The sequence below is a fragment of the Mesocricetus auratus genome, unplaced genomic scaffold (genome assembly GCF_017639785.1).
Source record: "Mesocricetus auratus isolate SY011 unplaced genomic scaffold, BCM_Maur_2.0 Super-Scaffold_2245, whole genome shotgun sequence".
Classification (NCBI taxonomy): Eukaryota; Metazoa; Chordata; class Mammalia; order Rodentia; family Cricetidae; genus Mesocricetus; species Mesocricetus auratus.
In genome coordinates, this window is record NW_024429180.1 from 21,384,378 (window position 1) to 21,404,418 (window position 20,041).

General features: G+C 42.1%; 1 protein-coding gene and 1 pseudogene across 3 annotated transcripts in view; both read right to left on the reverse strand.

The window, feature by feature from the left end:
• The window catches only part of Lmo7 (LIM domain 7), a 203,882-nt gene that overhangs the window by 166,667 nt on the left and 17,174 nt on the right, over nt 1-20,041 (reverse strand). The gene's annotated exons all lie outside the window — the stretch shown is intronic.
• LOC106021144 lies at nt 17,804-19,403 on the reverse strand (annotated as a pseudogene).

Here is a 20,041-nt window from a genome sequence, read left to right on the forward strand (position 1 = left end):
CCCAAAAGACCAAACAAAAATGGAGTTGCTGAGTTATACATCACCAGCTCAAGGTAAGCTGTTCACCTGCCATGAGAAATCTGCAGAGAGACAGCAGCCAAGTGCCCCAACAAGCTAGTTTTAGTCAACATGAGTTTTAGCTTTAAAAGGGAAATAACAGAAACACTCTACTTTTCGTTCGGTTACACAGCTCTTTTTTCTGTCTTTAAAGCCATGTTCTAACATGTAGCTCAAACACAACCTTAATCTGTTTGTGGAAGGAGGAATAAGGAAATAATAACAATGATGATGATGATAATGGAATAATACTAATGGAATACTCTTATATAGAATTGAAAATATTAAAGACAACTAAGATCTTAAAACTAAATTTGTCATAATCCTGTCTTTTGATATCAGGCTACTTGGTGATAATATTTTTACATACATGAGTGTGGTATATGTGCATAGATTCATGCATGTTAGAATGTATGTGTGTGCACCTATGTGGAGGCTGGAGGGAATCTTCCTCAAGTTTTCACTTTTGTTATCAGTGCATACCCATGATGGGAGTGGAGATGTGGAGGGGAATTGGTTCTCTTTTTCCATCTTTATATAGGTTCTGGGAATTGAACTCATGTCACTAGGTTTGTGTAGCAAGCACCTGTACCTGCTGAGCCATTTCTTTGGTCCCTGTCTTATACTTTTGAGGCAAGTTCTCTCAATGAAACCCAGAGCTGGAGATATGGCTAGTCTTGCTAGCTAGCTCGCTCCATCATTCCCTGTCTCTGCTTCTAAAGCTGGACTTACAAGCAGGTAGGTATGTCCACATGGCGTCCCATAGGTTACTGTGGACCCTAACTATCACCAGTCATCGAGCTTGCAAGGCAAATGCTTTCACCACTAGGCCATCTCCCTAGTCTCAAGCATTTTATTGCATTGTGCGTGCGTGCGTGCGTGCGTGCGTGCGTGTGTGTGTGCGTGTGTGTGTGTACGCGCGTGCGCATGCATGCCACAGAGCACATATGGAGGTCAAAGGACAGCTTTCAGGAGTCAGTTCTCTCACTATTTGTCCCCCTCAGTAGTTCAGTCATCTGAGTTACCATCTGCATCAAACACAAATGAAAACTGTGGACTGCCAGCCACTTTCAAGATGTGAAGTCACTGAAGATGCCACAGCTCCCCTTTAAACTCTCAACATTAATCAAACTCAGGAAAGCTCTATTTGGAAAACAACCGCAGTGAAAAAATTAAAGAGAATGGATAAAGGGCTCTCTTTCTTTGTAAACAGGTCATGGTTAGGCTTCTTCCTGGGGTGCATTTCTCCCATGCCCCTGCTTTCTCCTAGACAGATGACAGAAAATGATAAAAAATTATGCAAACTGAATTTTTAAAATATATTCTTTCATCTTAACACTAGAATTTGCTAATTTTAACTAACAGCTAGAATAGCCTATGAGAAAATATGCTCCATGTATAAAGGACATCATGATTAAAAACGAAAGGATTTCCAAAGCTAAGGACAAAGATGACTAAGAGGGTAAAGTGCCTGCTGTGCAAACATTCAGATGCCCAGCACCCACATAAAAACTGGGCGTGATGGCACACATTTGTAATAACAGCCCGGGAGGTGAAGATAAGAGGACCCTCAGAAATAACTTTACCCAGTCAGTGAGCTCAGGTTCGGTGGAAGGGCTCACTCACAAAAAAATAAGGGGGATCTTGATCTATGGTTGGTTTTGTTCAATCCTACTTACTGTATTCAAGCAGAAAGCTCTTGGATTAAAGGTGTGTGCTAGGGTCGAGCCACACCACAGCTAGAAACAGGTTTCTCCAGTAAACAATGCAATGTTGGGGTCCACAGTGTGATCAGATATCCAGCAAAATCAAGTTATTCTAAAAGTAACCTAGGGCCAGAGAAACAGCTTACTGGGTAAAGTCACCCCTGGAACCCCCCTGGTAGAAGGAAAGAACAGACTCCAGAAAGTCCTCTGACTACACACCCATGTTGTGGCGTGGACATGCACACACAGCATCCATACACGCATGCATATTATGAATAAATGAAGTATCATAATTTAAGTTGTTGAAGTCATATAATACTGGTACAGGTAAGTGTGAACCAGGGCTGGTTAGCACACACTGGGCTTTCTCACGTTCTTACATTTTGAAACGAGGAATTGGACAGAGACCCAGGGGGAGTAGCAGATGTAGAGATAGTGTATTAAGGAAGAAAAACACTTCTGAGAGTAGAAGCAAACATGGGTTGGAGAAAGGGCCAAGAGCAAAGGTGTCCTCTACTAGCGGCACAGCAAAGCAGCAGTCAACTCTACAACCCCTGAGACAGTGCAATTTGCATCTTAAATGTTTCCCCGAAGTTCATGCTCTGAGGCCTGGTTCACAGCAACATGTCTGGACATCTGGACATAGTGGAAATGTTAGCACACAGTAGCTGAAAACAGGTCATGGGGCTGGTCCCTGAACAGTGTGTGTTGGTCCTCTCTCTCTCTCTCTCTCTCTCTCTCTCTCTCTCTCTCTCTCTCTCTCTCTCTCTCTCTCTCTCTCTGTCTGTGTGTGTGTGTGTGTGTGTGCGCGCGCGCACATGTGTGTGTCTCTGTCTCTGTGTCTGCATGTCTGTGTCTCTGTGTCTCTCTCTGTGTCTTTCTCCATGTATTGCTCTGTGTCTGTCTCTCTCATCTGTGTCTCTGCGTATGTGTCTCTGTTTCTCTCTTGCTGTCTCTGTCTGTCTGGCTGTCTTTCTGTGTCTCTCTCAGTCTCTCTCCTTCCCACATCAGGCTCCTTTGCCATGTGCTCATTGTCACTGATGTATCTAGATTCACCACCAACAGACCACAGACTGAGACCTCACGAAGCCAGGAACTAAGGAAAGCACTTAGCATATTTCCTTCAGAGAGTTCATTTGAGCAAAGGGGTTTCCCTGTCACTGGGCCTCTCCCTCCTAGAGAACACAGGGACCTCAAGAAGCCTAAGTAAAAAAAGAAAATCCTTAGAGAATGGTGGCAATAAATAATGTCTTCTCATAAAGTAAATGGAAATGTTCCTCATCAGTCAAGTTCGTAAGAGCAAGAATAAGAAGCAAGGAACAAGAAGGAAGGCTTGGCATAAAGTAAAAGTGTGGAAACAACAGAACAGGGGTTCCCTTCCCCGCACATAAGCCCCAAAAGGCAGACTAACCAAAACTGGTCCTGAACAGCATTTTCCTGCTATTTCTAATGTTTTGCCCTTTGACCACTACACAATCATTATGCCAGCTGTTAAATATCTAGGAATGCCCTGTTCAGATAAAACTGACAAAACCAAAATGTATTCTTTGAAATGGTTGCTAAGACAAACATAACTGTATGGGGCTGGAGAGACAGCACAGCAGTTAGGAGCCCACACTGCTTTATCTAGGAGGTATGGTGCCTAACACCTGCTGCACTGGGCATCTCACAACAGCCCCTAACTCCAGTTCCAAGGGAATCTGATGTCTCTGGCCTTTGTGGGCTTTTTCACACTTGCATACCCACACAGAGACACATAATTAAATAAAAACTTTAAAAACATACCTCTGATTAACAATCTGATAGTATTTAAAGACACACATACACAAACACTGGATAAAACAGTAAAATGGAAAATAAACTATGATCTTGTATATACAATATCAGCTTTGTTTTTGGTTTGGATTTTTTGGGTTTTGTTTTTGAGACAAAGCCTCACTATATTGTCCTTTTTGTCTTGGAATTTGCTATGTAAAGTAGGTTGGTATTGTAACGTTTTACTCTTTTGGCTTTCTTTTTTTTTTTTTTTTTTAGGGGTCTGCCACCTAGCTCCCAAATAAATCACACACAGAGGCTTATTCTTAGTTATGAGTGCCTGACCTTAGCTTGGCTTAGCTTTTCTTAACTTGAATTGATCTGTCTACCTTTTCCCTCTGGGCTTTTATCTTTCTTACTTCTACAACTCTAACTCTGTGGCCGGTGGGGTGGCAGGGTGGCGGGGTGGCGGGGCCTCACTATCCTCCTCTCCTTCTTCTCTCCTTGCTCCTCCTTCCTTGTTTTTCCTTCTCTTTATACTCTCTGTCTACCAGCCTGGCCTATCTTTGCTTCTGCCTGGCTATTGGCCGTTCAGCTCTTTATTAGGACCACCAGGTGTTTTAGACAGGCACAGTAACACAGCTTCACAGAGTTAAACAAATGCAGCATAAACAAAAGTCACACACCTTAACATAATATTCCCCAATGGGCTAGCCTGGAACTCACAGAGCTCCATCTGCCTCTACCTCTGGCATACTTCAATTTTTAAGTCTTGCACTGCTACAGCTGACAGGACTATGGATTTTAGGCTATTCGTTTGTGTTGCTATACCCCAAAGATCTAAATAGCAATATAGCAGGCATTTAATAACCATGATAATTTACAGTCAGTTTTAGAAGAGATTATAAACTATCTGAAAATCTAAATAAAATGGTTATTTCCAGAATCCTAAGAAATGCACACCTATAAGCGAAGAGAAACAGATGTAAAGCTTTATGTATATGATGGGACAAGAAGGATGACACAATCTTATGAGGCTTGAAAAGTCTTAATTCTAAATAAATAATAGCACTTGCCCCAAAAGTACAGGAAAAATTAATGAGTATGAATGAGAAAAACATTAGAAAAATACAAATAAAGGCTAAGAGCATAGATCTAAAATTCATAGTGACCAAGGGTTTATTCATACTGCCAAAGGCCAGCGTTACATGAAGGCATCTGTCAGTATATGTCACTACATTAACTGATTAGAGAAAAATAATTCATGTGATTTAATAAACCAAATACTAATGTGTCATGTAGCTCGATATCAGATTGTGGTAAACACTCTCAAAACCAAGTATATAAGAAAGTGCCCACACATTCATCTTAAAATACTGCATAGCAAAACTATAGAGTAACGTGGTTGAAAAAAGAAACCTTCGATTCAACTGCATTGAGACAGAAACAAGTAAGAGACATTGCATAGTCTGGAGATCCCAACAAGTGTATTAAGAAAAAAGCAATAAAACTCATTGGAAGAAGTATTGGTTATACAGAGAAAACAATTATTCTTAATTATACTGATTAATTAATCAGAGAATTGAGTTTCTGAATGGAGGATAAGTTCTCAATTGCATTTTTCTACACTGAAATGAAAAGATAAGCCACTGGGAGAAGAAGCAAATGCTATGAAGTCTCAGGATTTTACAACGTTCTCCATAATTTTGTTAACGTTAAGGAAGTGTTTTTAAAAGACTTGAAAAAAAAGAAAATATACCCTGTTCAGAGACATGGTAAAACACTGTACGAATGTCAATTCTTCCCAAGTTAATCTAGAAAGTCAAGTAACTGCCCAGATACCAACAGGATTATTTGAAAAGCTTTCCAAACGGATCATAAAACAGATGGAAAAAACACTTTAAAGACAGACACATGCCTGTAATTTTAGGACGTGGAGACCCATGTTACCTAAATAGTAAGGCCTTGTCTTAAGAGAGGAGGGGTTGTTAGCGTTTGAACATCTGTACTGGCCTGCCCTTGGGGTTCTGACAGGATAAACCCTCAGCTGCAGCCACTAAGACACTAAGAGCACCACCTGTGCACATTCACTATGTTCCCTTTTTAAAAACCTCCCATCTTCTCTCTCTCTCTCTCTCTCTCTCTCTCTCTCTCTCTCTCTCTCTCTCTCTCTCTCTGTCTCTCTCTCTACCTCCCTCCCCCTCTCTCTCTACCTCCCTCCCCCTCTCTCTCTACCTCCCTCCCCCTCTCTCTCTACCTCCCTCTCTCCTTTTCTTTCTTTCTTTTCATTCTTTCTCTCCTGCACTCTGTCTGTTTCCCCATCTCTCTCCCCCTCTTTTCCCTGTCTCTCCCTTTCCCTCTTACCTTTCTCCTCTCTCCTGCTGCTCCTGTCTCTGGAGGCCAGTCTCGCCCCCCCCTTTCTTTCCCCTTCTTATGATCCCTTTCCCTAATAAAAATAAACCCCTCCGCTTGAACCCTTTTGCATGGCATCTTTCTCTCACATGCTGCTTTTCTTAAATTACAACAGGGGCAATTAAAACAAAATAGATGAATTAGAACAAAGTTACATTACAGCACAAATGTATGAAAATGCCACAGTGCAATCCAATACTTTGCATGCCAGCCTAAAAGAGTAAAACTTAGTTTAACAATCCCTGTTAGATGGGACTAGAGTGGCTCAGTAGTTAAGAGCATTAGAGGCTCTTGCAGAGGACCAGGATTCAGCTCCCAACACCTACATGGAAGCTCAGACTGGCAGTACCACCAGATGCAGGGGATCTGCCCACCTCTTCATCTGTGTACACCAGGTACACATGTGATGTGCATACATGTAGGCAAGATGCTCAAACACATAAAGTAAAATAAATATATAGATTTAATCCCCTATATTACAGAATGCAGTTCAGTAGGAAATAGAAGGCATATAGGTTGAAAAAGAAGTGACTCAAACAAATAGAAAACAGCAAAATCGACGTTGAAAGACTGAAGATATTCATAGCACTTGATATTTGATATGCCTCCAAGTGAGCTACAGAGAGACAAAAGCAGGACTGTGTTGTTATGGACCAGGACATACTCTTTGGAAGCAGCAGGAAGGAAAGGATAGATTTGGTGCATGGTGCCAGGAAAACCGGAGAAACCAAGGAACAACCGGTCTTTCACATCACATGCAAATAGAAAATGCAGTTTCATTGCCTTAATATGAATATTAAATATAAAGTTATCCAACAGAAGATGCCTTATAGTTTAAAGAATTATGACACTGGTAACCATAAAAGATAAGAGGAATATAACATCGGAGTAAGGAATCACTGATCAAAAAAGAAACTAAGTGAAATTTTTAAAAAGTATAAATGAAGAAGGCCTTCAGAAGATCTTTAAAACACCTTAGTGTAACAAAGGATTATATCAAAAAGTATGGTACAGAAGAGACTTGAGAGCACTGGTTCCTTTTGTAGAGGTCCCAGGATTGGTTTCCAGAATTCATGTGGTTACCCACACCCATCTATAACTCCAGTTTCGGTAAATCTGACCCCATCTTTTGGCTGCCTCTGGCAACAGTCACATATCTATGTTGTGCATACACACATACAGGCAAAATACCTCATATACATTAAATAAATCTTTTCTAAAAACCATATGCCATATAAGAAATCTAGTAGCCATCGGGAAAAGGATACGAGAAAGGGAAAATACCAAAGAGATACATACAGACACTCAACTATCCTTAGAGAAATACACATTGAAACAGCATTAGAAGGCCTGGGAAGATACTCCTAGGAAGACTCACTATGGGGGACAGTAGTCTTTCTCTTTTCTTTCTGGCAGGAACATGGACCATAAAACCTGAATGTGTGTGGTTCAAACCCTGTAGGAATTTCAGAGCAACCAACGTTTTAAGGATTTCTTCGCCAGATCACTAAATCAAGTACTGGTGTCACCCAAACACATAAGAATACACATTGCACACACATGCACAAACTATTTCAGACCCACAGGACTAGTAAGTATCATGACAGATAATATTGGTGGTGATGAGTACATTGATTGTCTAGGGCTGACAAAGCCGCACAAGTGAGTGACTTGGAGTCACTGAAATTTTTTGCATGGTTCTCAAGCCTAGAAGTCTAAACTCTATATGTCTGCATAGCCATGTTGTCTGTCTGTCTGTCTGTCTGTCTGTCTAAAGAAAAGGAAGAGTCCCTGTGCCTTTTCCCACCTTCTGCTAGTTGACCAGCAATCTGGGTTGCTTCTAGCTGCCTCTGCCTGATTCCTCACCTCTGCATGCCCAGCTTCACTCTGGGTGGCCATCTTTACATCCTAAGTTAGTCTCCGCATTAGGAAGTCAATCAGTGGCCACACCGGTGTGGCCTCACTTCCACCCGATCGCTGCTAAAAAGACTACTTCTGAACCGGTCACATTCTGAAGCATTGGAAGTCAAAAGCTCAACTCATCATTTTAGAGGCACACAGAGCAGCGACAGTCCTCAAGACTTAAGTCAGCTCATCACTGGTGTATTGACTCTCTGTGAAGGGAGAAGACAAGGAGGACCCTGGGTCTGTCACTGGCCCTCAAAGAGGCTGCTGGTGTGCCTGTCCTTGAGACAAAACTTCTCACACCCAAAAGGGCTGACGTAACCTTTTCAAGAGACAGATATTTTATAGGAAAATAGAACCTGGCTGCAATTTCTCTCCACTGGTTCTAACTATAAACCTTCTGTAGTCTACTGACCACAGGCTAAACACAGCATCTCAGAAACCACAGCCATGACAACTCTTTAGCAACACAAGACAGGCATACTTTCATTCCAAAGCCATCATTAAAGAGAAAAATGGTACAGTCCAACATTGTGAAATTTAAAAAAGAAAACCCTCTGTATATATTGAAAGATGCTAATTTTTAAAAAGATTTCAAAGGTGAATAGCCAATCATAACAGTTAGATAGAAAATGACCAAAAATAAGATAATATATCCTTTTGGTTTTACTATATTTTATTTATTCATTTGTGGGCGCACACACACACATGTCTTTACCTGCTGAGCCAACGCTCTGGTCCTCAGCCAATACAGCCCACCCACAAAAGGTCTAGACTGTTTTCAGCACAATGAGATGTACTGTAGTGTGTTCATTTTAATCTTTCAGACTGGGACTTAGCTCAACAGTAAATAAAGCATTTGCTCAGCATGCACCAGGCCCTTCATTCTATCCCCAGCAAGGCAGGTAACACACACACACACACACACACATCTCTCTCTCTCTCTCTCTCTCTCTCTCTCTCTCTCTCTCTCTCTCTCTCTCTCTCTCTCTCTCTCTCACACACACACACACACACACACACACACACACACACACAGGCTTCCTCTCTCAACATCAGATCCAATGAGTACAGTATTTGGGCATCCAGGGAAGTGACATTGCAGGACTATTTTCTCATCAGCATGTGGAAATCAGGAACCAAGAGTCAGCACCCTGACTTCACAGATCTGTTTTTCTAGTTTCCGCAGCAGTACCCCTCCCCCTCACCTAGCCGCTCAAGCGGATGTCTCCCCACTGTCTCTCCCCTTAGGTCCCCTGTTTGTCCCCTATGCCTTCCTATGCATAGATTAGAACTGCCTTTCTTTTTTTTTTAATTTAATTTTCCAGTTTAAATTTAGATAAGAATCAAGGTTGCTTCACAAGTCAGTTCCAGGTCCCTCTCCCATTCCCTCCCTTCCTCCCGTGCCCTCCCCCCCCGTTATCCCCTCATTTCTCCAGGGAGGGTGAGGCCCTCCATGGGGGTGTCCATAGTGTGTCATTTCATATAGGGCAGGGCCTAGACCCTTTCCCAAGAGTTCAGGGTGAGAGTGCACCTCACATTGTTCTATTGGAGTCCAAAGTCCGTGTGTATACTTGGGATGGGTACTGATCTGCTGCCCAATGCTCAATCGATTCCCTAGGCCTCTTCACTGACACCCGGATTCAGGGGGTCTTGATCAGTCCCATGCTGGATTCCCAGGCTGATGCTTGGGATTCAAGAGTTAACCTTTGTCTGGTCAGCTGTTTCTGGGGGTTAGACCAGCCCAGTGTTAATCCCTTTGATCATCAGTCCTCCCTCTCTGTTACTGGCTTTCTTGAGTTCAGCTCAGTACTTAACCAAGGGAGTCTGCCTCTTCTTCGATCAGCCACTAAATAAAGTTTCTGTTTCCCAGACTCTCTGGCCATAGGATTGTAGGCTGGCACTCCCCAGATTTATGTCTAAAATCCATATATGAGAGAGTACATGCCATGTTTCTCTTTTTGTGACTGGGTTACCTCACTCAGGATGGTTTCTTCTAGTGTCATCCATTTGCCTGCGAATCTCATGATTCCATTATTTTTTTCTGCTGAATAGTACTCCATTGTGTAGATGTACCACATTTTCTCTATCCACTCTTCGGGTGAGGGACATCTAGGTTGCTTCCACGTTCTGGCAATTACAAATAAAGCTGCTATGAACATAGTGGAACAGACATCTTTGTTGTATGAATGGGCATCTTTTGGATATATTCCTAAGAGTGGAGTTGCTGGGTCTTGTGGTAGGTTTATTCCCATTTTTCTGAGGAATCTCCACACTGATTTCCAAAGTGGCTGAACCAGTTGGCACTCCCACCAGCAATGGAGGAGTGTCCCCCTTTCACCACATCCTCTCCAGCATAAATTGTCATTGGTGTTTTTGATTTTAGCCATTCTGACAGGGGTGAGATGGTATCTGAGAGTTGTTTTGATTTGCATTTCCTGGATGGCTAAGGATGTTGAGCACTTTCTCAAGTGCCTCTCAGCCACTTTAGACTCCTCTATTGAAAACTCCCTATTTAGTTCTGCAGCCCACTTTTTAATAGGGTCCTTTGGTGTTTTGGAGACTTGCTTCTTGAGTTCTTTGTAAATTTTGGAGATCAACCCTCTGTCAGATGTGGGATTAGTGAATATTTTTTCCCATTCTGTGGGCTGCCTTTTTGTCTTGCTGACTGTGTCCTTTGCCTTATAGAAGCTTCTCAGTTTCAGTAGGTCCCATTTATTAATTGTTGATCTTACTGCCTGTGCTACTGGTGTTATGTTCAGGAAGCTGTCTCCTGTACCAATTCGTTCAAGGGTACCACCCACTTTCTCTTCTAAGAGGTTCAGTGTGGCTGGATTTATGTTGAGGTCTTTGATCCATTTGGACTTAAGTTTTCTGCATGGCGATAGACATGGATCGATCTGCATTCTTCTACATGCCAGTCTCCAATTATGCCAGCACCATTTGTTGAAGATGCTTTCTTTATTCCATTGTATATTTTTAGCTTCTTTGTCAAAGATCAGATGTTCGTACGTGTGTGGGTTAATACCCGGGTTTTCAATTCGATTCCATTGGTCTACCTGCCTATTTTTGTGCCAATACCAAGCTGTTTTCAGAACTATAGCTCTATAATAGAGCTTGAGGTCAGGGATGGTGATGCCTCCGGACGTTGCCTTGTTGAACAGGGTTGTTTTGGCTATCCTGGGTCTTTTGTTTTTCCATACAAAATTGATTATTGTTCTTTCAAGGTCTGTGAAGAACTGTGCTGGGATTTTAATGGGGATTGCATTGAATCTGTAGATTGCTTTTGGCAGGATTGCCATTTTTACTACATTGATCCTACCTATCCAAGAGCATGGGAGATCTTTCCATTTTCTGAGGGCTTCTTTAATTTCTTTCTTTAAAGATTCAAAGTTCTTACGATACAGGTCTTTCACTTGTTTGGTTAGCGTTACCCCAAGGTATTTTATGTTGTTTGTGGCAATTGTAAAGGGTGATGTTTCTCTGATTTCTCTTTCAGCCCTTTTATCATCTGTATATAGTAGGGCTACTGATTTTCTTGAGTTGATCTTGTAGCCTGCCACTTTGCTGAAGGTGTTAATCAGCTGTAAGAGTTCCCTGGTAGAGTTCTTTGGGTCATTGATGTAAACTAGCATATCGTCTGCAAACAGTGAAAGTTTGACCTCTTCCTTCCCAATTTGTATCCCCTTGATCCCCCTTTGTTGTCGTATGGCAATAGCTAGAACTTCAAGTACCATGTTGAAAAGGTATGGAGAGAGTGGACAGCCTTGTTTTGTTCCTGATTTTAGAGGAATTGCGTTGAGTTTCTGTCCATTTAGTTTGATGTTGGCTGTTGGTTTACTGTATATAGCTTTTATTATGTTTAAGTATGTCCCTGTTATCCCAGATCTCTCCAAGACCTTTATCATGAAGGGGTGTTGGATTTTGTCAAAGGCTTTTTCAGCATCTAGTGAGATGATCATGTGATTTTTGTTTTTCAGCTTGTTTATATGGTGGATAACGTTGATGGATTTTCGTATGTTGAACCATCCCTGCATTCCTGGGATGAAACCTACTTGATCGTGGTGAATGATTGTTTTGATGTGTTCTTGGATCCGATTTGCCAGTATTTTATTGAGTATTTTTGCATCAATGTTCATGAGGGATATTGGTCTGAAGTTCTCTTTCTTAGTTGTATCTTTGTGTGGCTTGGGGATCAAGGTTATTGAAGCCTCATAGAAAGAGTTTGGCAAAGACCCTTCTGCTTCTATTGTGTGGAACACTTTGAGAAGAATTGGTATAAGCTGTTCTTTGAATTTCTGGTAGAATTCTGCACTGAGGCCATCTGGACCTGGGCTTTTTTTGGTTGGGAGACTTTTGATGACAGCTTCTATTTCCATAGGGGTTATAGGTCTATTTAAATTGCTTATCTGTTCTTGATTTAGTTTTGGCAATTGATAGCTGTCCAGGAAGTCATCCATTTCCTTTAAATTTTCGAATTTTGTGGAATACAGGTTTTCAAAGTATGACCTAATGATTCTCTGGATTTCCTCAGAGTCTGTTGTTATGTCCCCCTTTTCATTTCTAATTTTGTTAATTTGCGTGTTCACTCTCTGCTGTTTGGTAAGTTTGGACAAAGGTTTGTCTATCTTGTTGATTTTCTCAAAGAACCAACTCTTCATTGCGTTGATTCTTTGTATTGTTTTCCTGGTTTCTACTTTATTAATTTCAGCCCTCAATTTGATTATTTCCTGGTGTCTACTCCTCCTGGGGGAGTGTGCTTCTTTGTGTTCTAGAGCTTTCAGCTGTGATGTTAATTCTCTGGTATAACTGTTCTCCTGTTTCTTCATGTGAGCATTTAGCGCTATGAACTTCCCCCGTAGCCCTGCTTTCAAAGTGTCCCATAGGTTTGGGTATGTTGTGTCTTCATTCTCATTGAATTCAAGGAAGTCTTTAATTTCTTTTTTTATTTCCTCTTTGACCCAGGGATGGTGCAGTTGAGCATTATTCAATTTCCATGAGTTTGTAGGTTTTCTGCAATTTGTGTTGTTGTTGAATTCTAATTTTAAAGCATGGTGGTCTGATAAGACGCATGGAGTTATTCCAATTTTTTTGTAGCTGCTGAGGTTTGATATGTTGCCAAGTATGTGGTCGATTTTTGAGAAGGTTCCATGTGGTGGTGAGAAGAAGGTATATTCTTTTTTATGTGGATGAAATGTTCTATAGATATCTGTTAATCCCAGTTGGGTCATTACTTCTATTAGCCCTTTTGCTTCTTTGTTGAGTTTCTGTTTGGTATTCCTGTCTAGTGGTGAGAGTGGTGTGTTGAAATCTCCCACTATAACTGTGTGGGGCTTTAGATGAGATTTAAGTTCTAATAATGTTTCTTTAACGAATGTGGAAGCCTTTGTATTTGGGGCATAGATGTTCAGAATAGACACTTCCTCTTGGTGGGTTTCACCTGTGATGAGTATGTAATGACCTCCTTCATCTCTTTTGATTGATTTTATTTTAAAGTCTAGTTTGTTAGATATTAGGATTGCTACCCCGGCTTGTTTCTTGGGTCCATTCGATTGAAAAATTTTTTCCCAACCTTTAATTCTCAGGTAATGTCTGTCTTTAAGGGTGAGGTGTGTTTCCTGTATGCAGCAGAAGGAAGGGTTCTGTCTTCGAATCCAATCTGCTAGTCTGTGTCTTTTTATGGGTGAGTTAAGGCCATTAATATTGAGGGATATTAATGACCAATGATTGCTCATCCTTCTTCGATTTGCGATGGTTGTTGTTGGTGGAATTATGTGTGGAATTTCACCCCTTTGTTCTTTTGGCTGTTGGTAGAGAGAGATTCTCTAATGCTTATGTTTTTCTGGTTGTAGTTAGCTTCCTTGGGTTGGAGTTTTCCTTCCAAAATTTTCTGTAGGGCTGGGTTAGTGGACACATATTGCTTGAATCTAGTTTTGTCATGGAATATCTTGTTTTCTCCGTCTATAGTGATTGAGAGCTTTGCCGGGTACAGTAGTCTGGGCTGGCATCCGTGGTCTCTTAGTGTAGGTAGAATATCTATCCAGGACCTTCTGGCTTTCAGCGTTTCCATGGAGAAATCAGGTGTAATTCTGATAGGTCTGCCTTTATATGTTACTTGACCTTTTTCCTTAGCTGCTCTTAATATTCTTTCTTTATTCTGTATGTTTGGGGTCTGGATTATTATGTGGCGAGGGATTTTTTTGTGGTCCACTCTATTTGGTGTTCTGTAGGCTTCTTGTACCTTCATTGGCATGTCTTTCTTAAGGTTGGGAAAGTTTTCTTCTATGATTTTGTTGAATATGCCTTCTGCCCCTTTGAGCTGGATTTCTTCTCCTTCTTCTATACCTATTATTCTTAGGTTTGGTCTTTTCATGGTGTCCCATATTTCCTGGATGTTTTGTGTTAAGGATTTGTTGGATTTAAGGTTTTCTTTGGTTGATAAATCCATTTCTCCTAGCGTATCTTCAACACTTGAGATTCCCTCTTCTATCTCTTCTATTCTGTTGGTAATGCTTGTATTGGTAGTGCCTGTCTGTTTGTCCAGCTTTTCTATTTTCTGACTTTCTTCAGATTGTGTTTTTTTTAATGACTCTATTTCAGTTTTCAACCCTTGCAGTGTTTGCATTGCTTCTTGCAATTTTCTGTTTATCTGTTCGTCCGTTTGTTGCCTTTTATGAATTTTTTGGTTTGTTCTTTCTTCCATTTCTTGCATTTTTTGGTTTGTTTTTTGTTCCATTTCTTGCATTTTGTGCTTTGTTTCTTCTTCCATTTCCTGCCTTTTTTGGTTTGTTTCTTCTTCCATTTTTTTCATTTTTTGCTTTGCTTTTTTCTACCATTTCTTGCATTTTTTGCTTTGTTTCTTCTTCCATTTCCTGCCTTTTTTGGTATGATTCTTCTTCCAATTCTTGCATTTTTTGCTTTGTTTTTTCTTCCATTTCTTGCATTTTTTGCTTCATTTCTTCTTCCATTTTCTGCCTTCTTTGGTTTGTTTTGTCTTCCAATTCTTGCATTTTTTGGTTTGTTTTTTCTTCCATTTCTTTGAGGGATTTTCCAATATCCTCTTTTAGGGCCTCTATCATTTTCATGAAAGTGCTTTTAAGGTCGTTCTCTTCTGCTTCGTCCACATTGGAATGTTGGGGTCTTGCTGGTGTGGAGTCTCTAGAATCTGGCGGTGTCATATTTGTTTTTCTGTTGCTGACTGTGTTTTTGTATTGTCTCTTTCCCATCTCTTCTTCTAGTGGGTGCAGAAAGAGCCCCTTACTGGTCTGGGGACCAGAGTTCCCTTTTGGTGGGTGCTAGCAAGTCCAATAATCTGGTGGTTCTCCTATTCCTTGTCCGAATGCTGGTCCCGTGGGTGGAGAAGAAGAACAGGAATCTGGGGTGCTTATCCTCTTACCTGGTCCCCTGGACCCTATGCTGGGTCCTGTTGTACTTGATCCAGAACAGCTACTCCCCTGGTCTCCCTGGGTCCTCTGGCTTCCTGGTCTCGTTGGTGGGAGAGAAGACCTGGGGTCTGGGTGCTTGGCTCCCGCCGGGATTGGGAGCTCTGTGCAGGTCCCAGGCGATCTGCAGGCACTGGAGCACAGGCCGGGAAGCCGGCCTGTTTACCTGATGCTGCTGGAAGAACCGCCGCTTCCCTGGACTCCCAGCCTCCTCTCAGAACTGCCTTTCTTTAAGGTTTCCTCTTCCCCCACTCTTTGATTCCTTCCTCTGGAAACTTTTATTCATTTTCATGTGTTTGTTATTTGGTACTAGAGATTACACGCAGGACTTCACACACACATGGCAATCTCTCTACAATTCCACTCCACACTCAGCCCCTAACGTCACTTCATGTGAACCTTGGGAATTGTGATGTTTTCCTCTAGACTCCTGATATATTTCCTGTAGACAAATTTTGGGGGGCCGAGGGGGCACCAGCTCTCAAAAAAAAACATGGAGACTTAATTATGAAAGCTCGGCCCATAGCTTAGGCTTGACCCACTAGCTCTTATAACTTAAATTATCCCGTTTACATTAATCTACATTTTGTCTAGTGACTTTTTAACCTCTCTTCTATCTCACACCTCCTGTTTTCTCTTCGTGTCCTCTTTTCTCCCTCATTCTTTTCTCTTTTCTTCTCTCCTTCCCAGATTTCTCTTCCTACTTATTCCCTCTGCCCACCAGCCCTGCCTACCCCTCTCCTGCCTAGCTATTGCCGCTCAGCTATTCGTTAGCCCAACCAGGTGCCTTAGGAAGGAAAGGTGAAACAAATACAACACATCTTTACATGACTACACACATATCCTTGCATCCTTAAGCAAATGCAGACAAACAAACGTAACACACCTTTACACAGTCAAAGTAATATTTCACAACAATTTCCCAAATTTCTTATTTGATGAGAGAGAAGGAGACAGAGTCTTATAATGATTAGTGAGAAAAGTGCTTTTTCTTTAATGGGAAAAAATAAGCCAATTTGTTGTTGTCTTATAATTTAACTTTGTTCTCCATCTGAGAACACTATTTTCTTTCTTTTTTGTTTGTTTGGTGTCTGTGTGTGTGTGTGTGATGTGCATTGTGCTTATTTTGTTTGTTTTTTGGGACAGGGTTTCTCTGTGTAACCTTGGCTCCTTGGATATCTTGGAACTTTCTCTGTAGACCAGGCTAACCTAGAACTCAGAGATCCACCTGCCTCTGCCTTCCAAGTTGGGGACTAAAAAGGCATGCACCACTATTCCTCGTGTGACTTATTTTCTAACTCTAAGATGGCATATGAATTAAGAGACTAGGAATCTGAACTAAATTGATACTGCCTGGTTCAAGTTCCTCTAATCTTCATAAAGGGGAGTGACTCCTGATCTGTGGATTGTGGTACCAGAATTGAAGGCTAACTAGAATAGCAGAAAACTGATTATTGGACTGTTACCATGGGCCTAGAGTTTATTCTGCTTAGCCCCAAAATGTGAAATCCGTTACAGACTGCATCACTTGTACAGTTTTCCTTCACTTCCTTAACAACTTGCCCTTCCAGAGGCAGCATTTTTAAGGCTCTGAGTCTCAAGTCTCACTCAGTAAAACCTTAAGAGTAAAGCTACTCCATACAAAGCCCTGAGCTGCTGTATCTAGTTTCCTATTGGCAACGAGTCTCTAAAGCTCTATGCTTGGTGCTAGCTGGTTTGATACCTATTTTTGTGAAGCTTGAGACAAAGAGAAATAGTTGGTCATAGTAAGTAGAGGACCACAACATCCTTGGTTAGGGGGAGTCACTATCAGGAACAGGTCAGATGCTCCAGAAATTACGCCCGGCCTGAACCAGCTCTGTCACCAAGGCTCCCTCTTCCTAAGCCAGCTTGCATCTGGATCCTCTGGCTCCGCCCTTCTTTTTCCCAGTGTTCTCTCTGGCCCCAAAATCCTGCCTTGCTATTAGCCAATCAGCTTTTTATGAACAATGAGAGCAACACATCTTCACAGTGTACACAAGATTATTCCACACCACTTAGGCCCTGTGATTGCCAGTTTTCTTAGCTGCAGGATACAGTTGTTTGCAGCAGCCAGACTTAATGTTCAATATATGTAACAGATGTTAATTGCCTTCTTTTCCTTGAAGGAGCATTTCCCCAATGGTTTGACAAACCAATTCCTGGGCTGAGGATAGATGTATCTCACCAGGACAGCATGTCCAGACTGAGTTCAATCATCAGCAAGTGCGTTCGTGTACACACACACACACACACACACACACAGACACAGTCACCTCATCCCTCACATATTTTCTAGGTGCTAAGCACTGGGGTCACTTCTCTCTCTGCACTCCAGCCTCCAGGTGACTGAATTAGTACCGGTCAAAAGCTGGGCTTTGAAGATGTAGATGGAGTTGAGATTTAGTCTCTGAAGTGATCAATACAAAGATTACCCTTCTGGCTCATTACAAACAGTAGGACAGTAGCAATAGGAGCTGTAACTATTTTTGGTTTTTTTTTTTTAGATTATTTGAAATACAACTTTATTCTGATTCTAAACAAAAAGAATGGGAATGACAGTAACAAACAAGATTTCACCACTGACTGAATAGTGCGATGTGACTATAGCAGTCAGATTTTTTTGAAATTCAGGAAGGAAACAACTGTGTTCCAAACGGCTAAATATGCAAGTCCAAAAAGAAAAAAATGAAGGTATGTTTTAACTGCCAACTTCACTCCGAAGCCCATTTGTCTTCTTCAGCATCCAATGAAGCACACGACCTGCTTAGCTAAATAAGGCGGCACACAGGCTGCACCGCTCACATCACAGGACAGTTGCCTATAAAACTAGACTTCTGACGAAGGTCTCCAGCTTCGCTTTCTCACAGGTCATCACCCTCATCCGGGAGGACGGTCGTCTGGGCATCCTCTAAATCGTGCTCATACTGTGCTGCCAAAGCTGGGTCCATGACCACCTCAGGCGGGACGAGAGCAGGCATGGCAACAAACTCCAAGTTAGGGTCTCCGATGAGCTTTCTGGCGAGCCAGAGGAAAGGCTTTTCAAAGTTGTGGTTACTTTTGGCAGAAATGTCATAGTACTGAAGATTCTTCTTTCGGTGGAAGACAATAGATTTTTGCCTTCACTTTTCTGTCCTTAAGATCCGCTTTATTGCCACACAATACAACGCGGATGTTTTCACACACCCGTACCAGATCTCTATGCCAGTTAGGGACATTCTTGTAAGTGATTCTTGATGCTACATCAAACATGATAATGGCGCACTGGGCTTGGATGTAGTAGCCATCACGCAGGCCCCCGAACTTCTCCTGGCCCATTGAACTTGGTGGAAGACGAGCGGGTGCACCTCCACGCCCAGGGTGGCTACTTACTTCGTGGCGCTTCACGAACGTCGTCTTCCCGGTGCCGCCGTGGCCCACTAGGACGAACTTGAACTGGACCTGCAGCTCTCCCTGGGCGGCCAACACGGCGATCCTGCGGGAAAGAGCGGCTTCCAGAAGACTCTCCGCGCCTGTCCGACTGAAGCTCGAGCTGTAACTTTTTATGCCTCTTAGCTTGACTTTGTGCTTGTCTTATTTTTACTATCCCATTCACCTCACCTCATTATAGGGACTTGAATTCACTATTCACTATTGCTTTTTCAAAGTATGATCTCCAACATGCTTAATAGAGTGACCAGGCAACTGTGTGGAATTATACCCTAGCAATAACTGAAACCCTACTCTACTTTCTATAATATACATCAAAGTGTACACACATACACACACACACACACACACACACACCCCTTCTGCTTTCAAAGTATTACTATCAACTACCTTCGCATTTCTCTCCATTGGTCCTCAAAACCACACAAAACAAGAGTTCAGGAATTTAAGACACTGACACACAAGGACAAAGATACTCAAAAGAGAGAAAACAAAATCTTCTAAATCGTAGAAAGTGGATGGAGCAGAAAGCCTGGTGAGGCCCAATGTGGTTTGCACTGCAGGGCATGCAAGCGGATCCCGAAGAGGCTGGAATACAGGTTCTCCCAGGAAAGACTCAAGCACAGGGCTGAGTGGATCACCCTAGAGCAGAGTTGTATGAAGAGCACAGCTGGACCTGGGGGCTAGAAGAAAAGACAGCTGGCACAGTCACCAGAAGCTTCAAAGAAGCTTGCAACTTAAAGAAGATCAAAGCTGAGAGGAAAATAAGAATACAAGAACTAAGTGAAACGGATAATACAGGAGGAGGGTAATAAAAATCCCCGGAAGCTGACACAGGACTGGCAATCACACAGAAGGCAAAGGCTATGAAAAAGGAAGCCCTGGAAAACAGGCATTGAGTGTCTGCCTCTTACTGCTCATCCCCTGACAATGGAAAGTCCTTACAGAAAGCAGTAACACATCTGACGAGAAGCACCCCTGGCTCCCTCGTGAATCAAATGGGATTCTGGGAAAGTTCTTTATGGTGTTGGCACGACTACCTCATGGTTCTTCAACTTGATACCTTTTCAAGCCGGGACACACCCCAAGCAAGAGATCCTTGATAGCTTTTCGTTATAAGCCATCCAAATGCTGCGACTCTGGCCACATCTTACATGTGTGCCTCCAACAGCCCACCTAAGTTGCAATTCCCCCAAAAGTGCTTACTTTTACAAAGTATTTTAGCACCACATTGGGCATCCCAAGCAGCAGGGGTTGCTGTTAGTAAACCATATATTGAAACCTGAATTTTAAGTGACTTGGCAATCATCAAGGAGC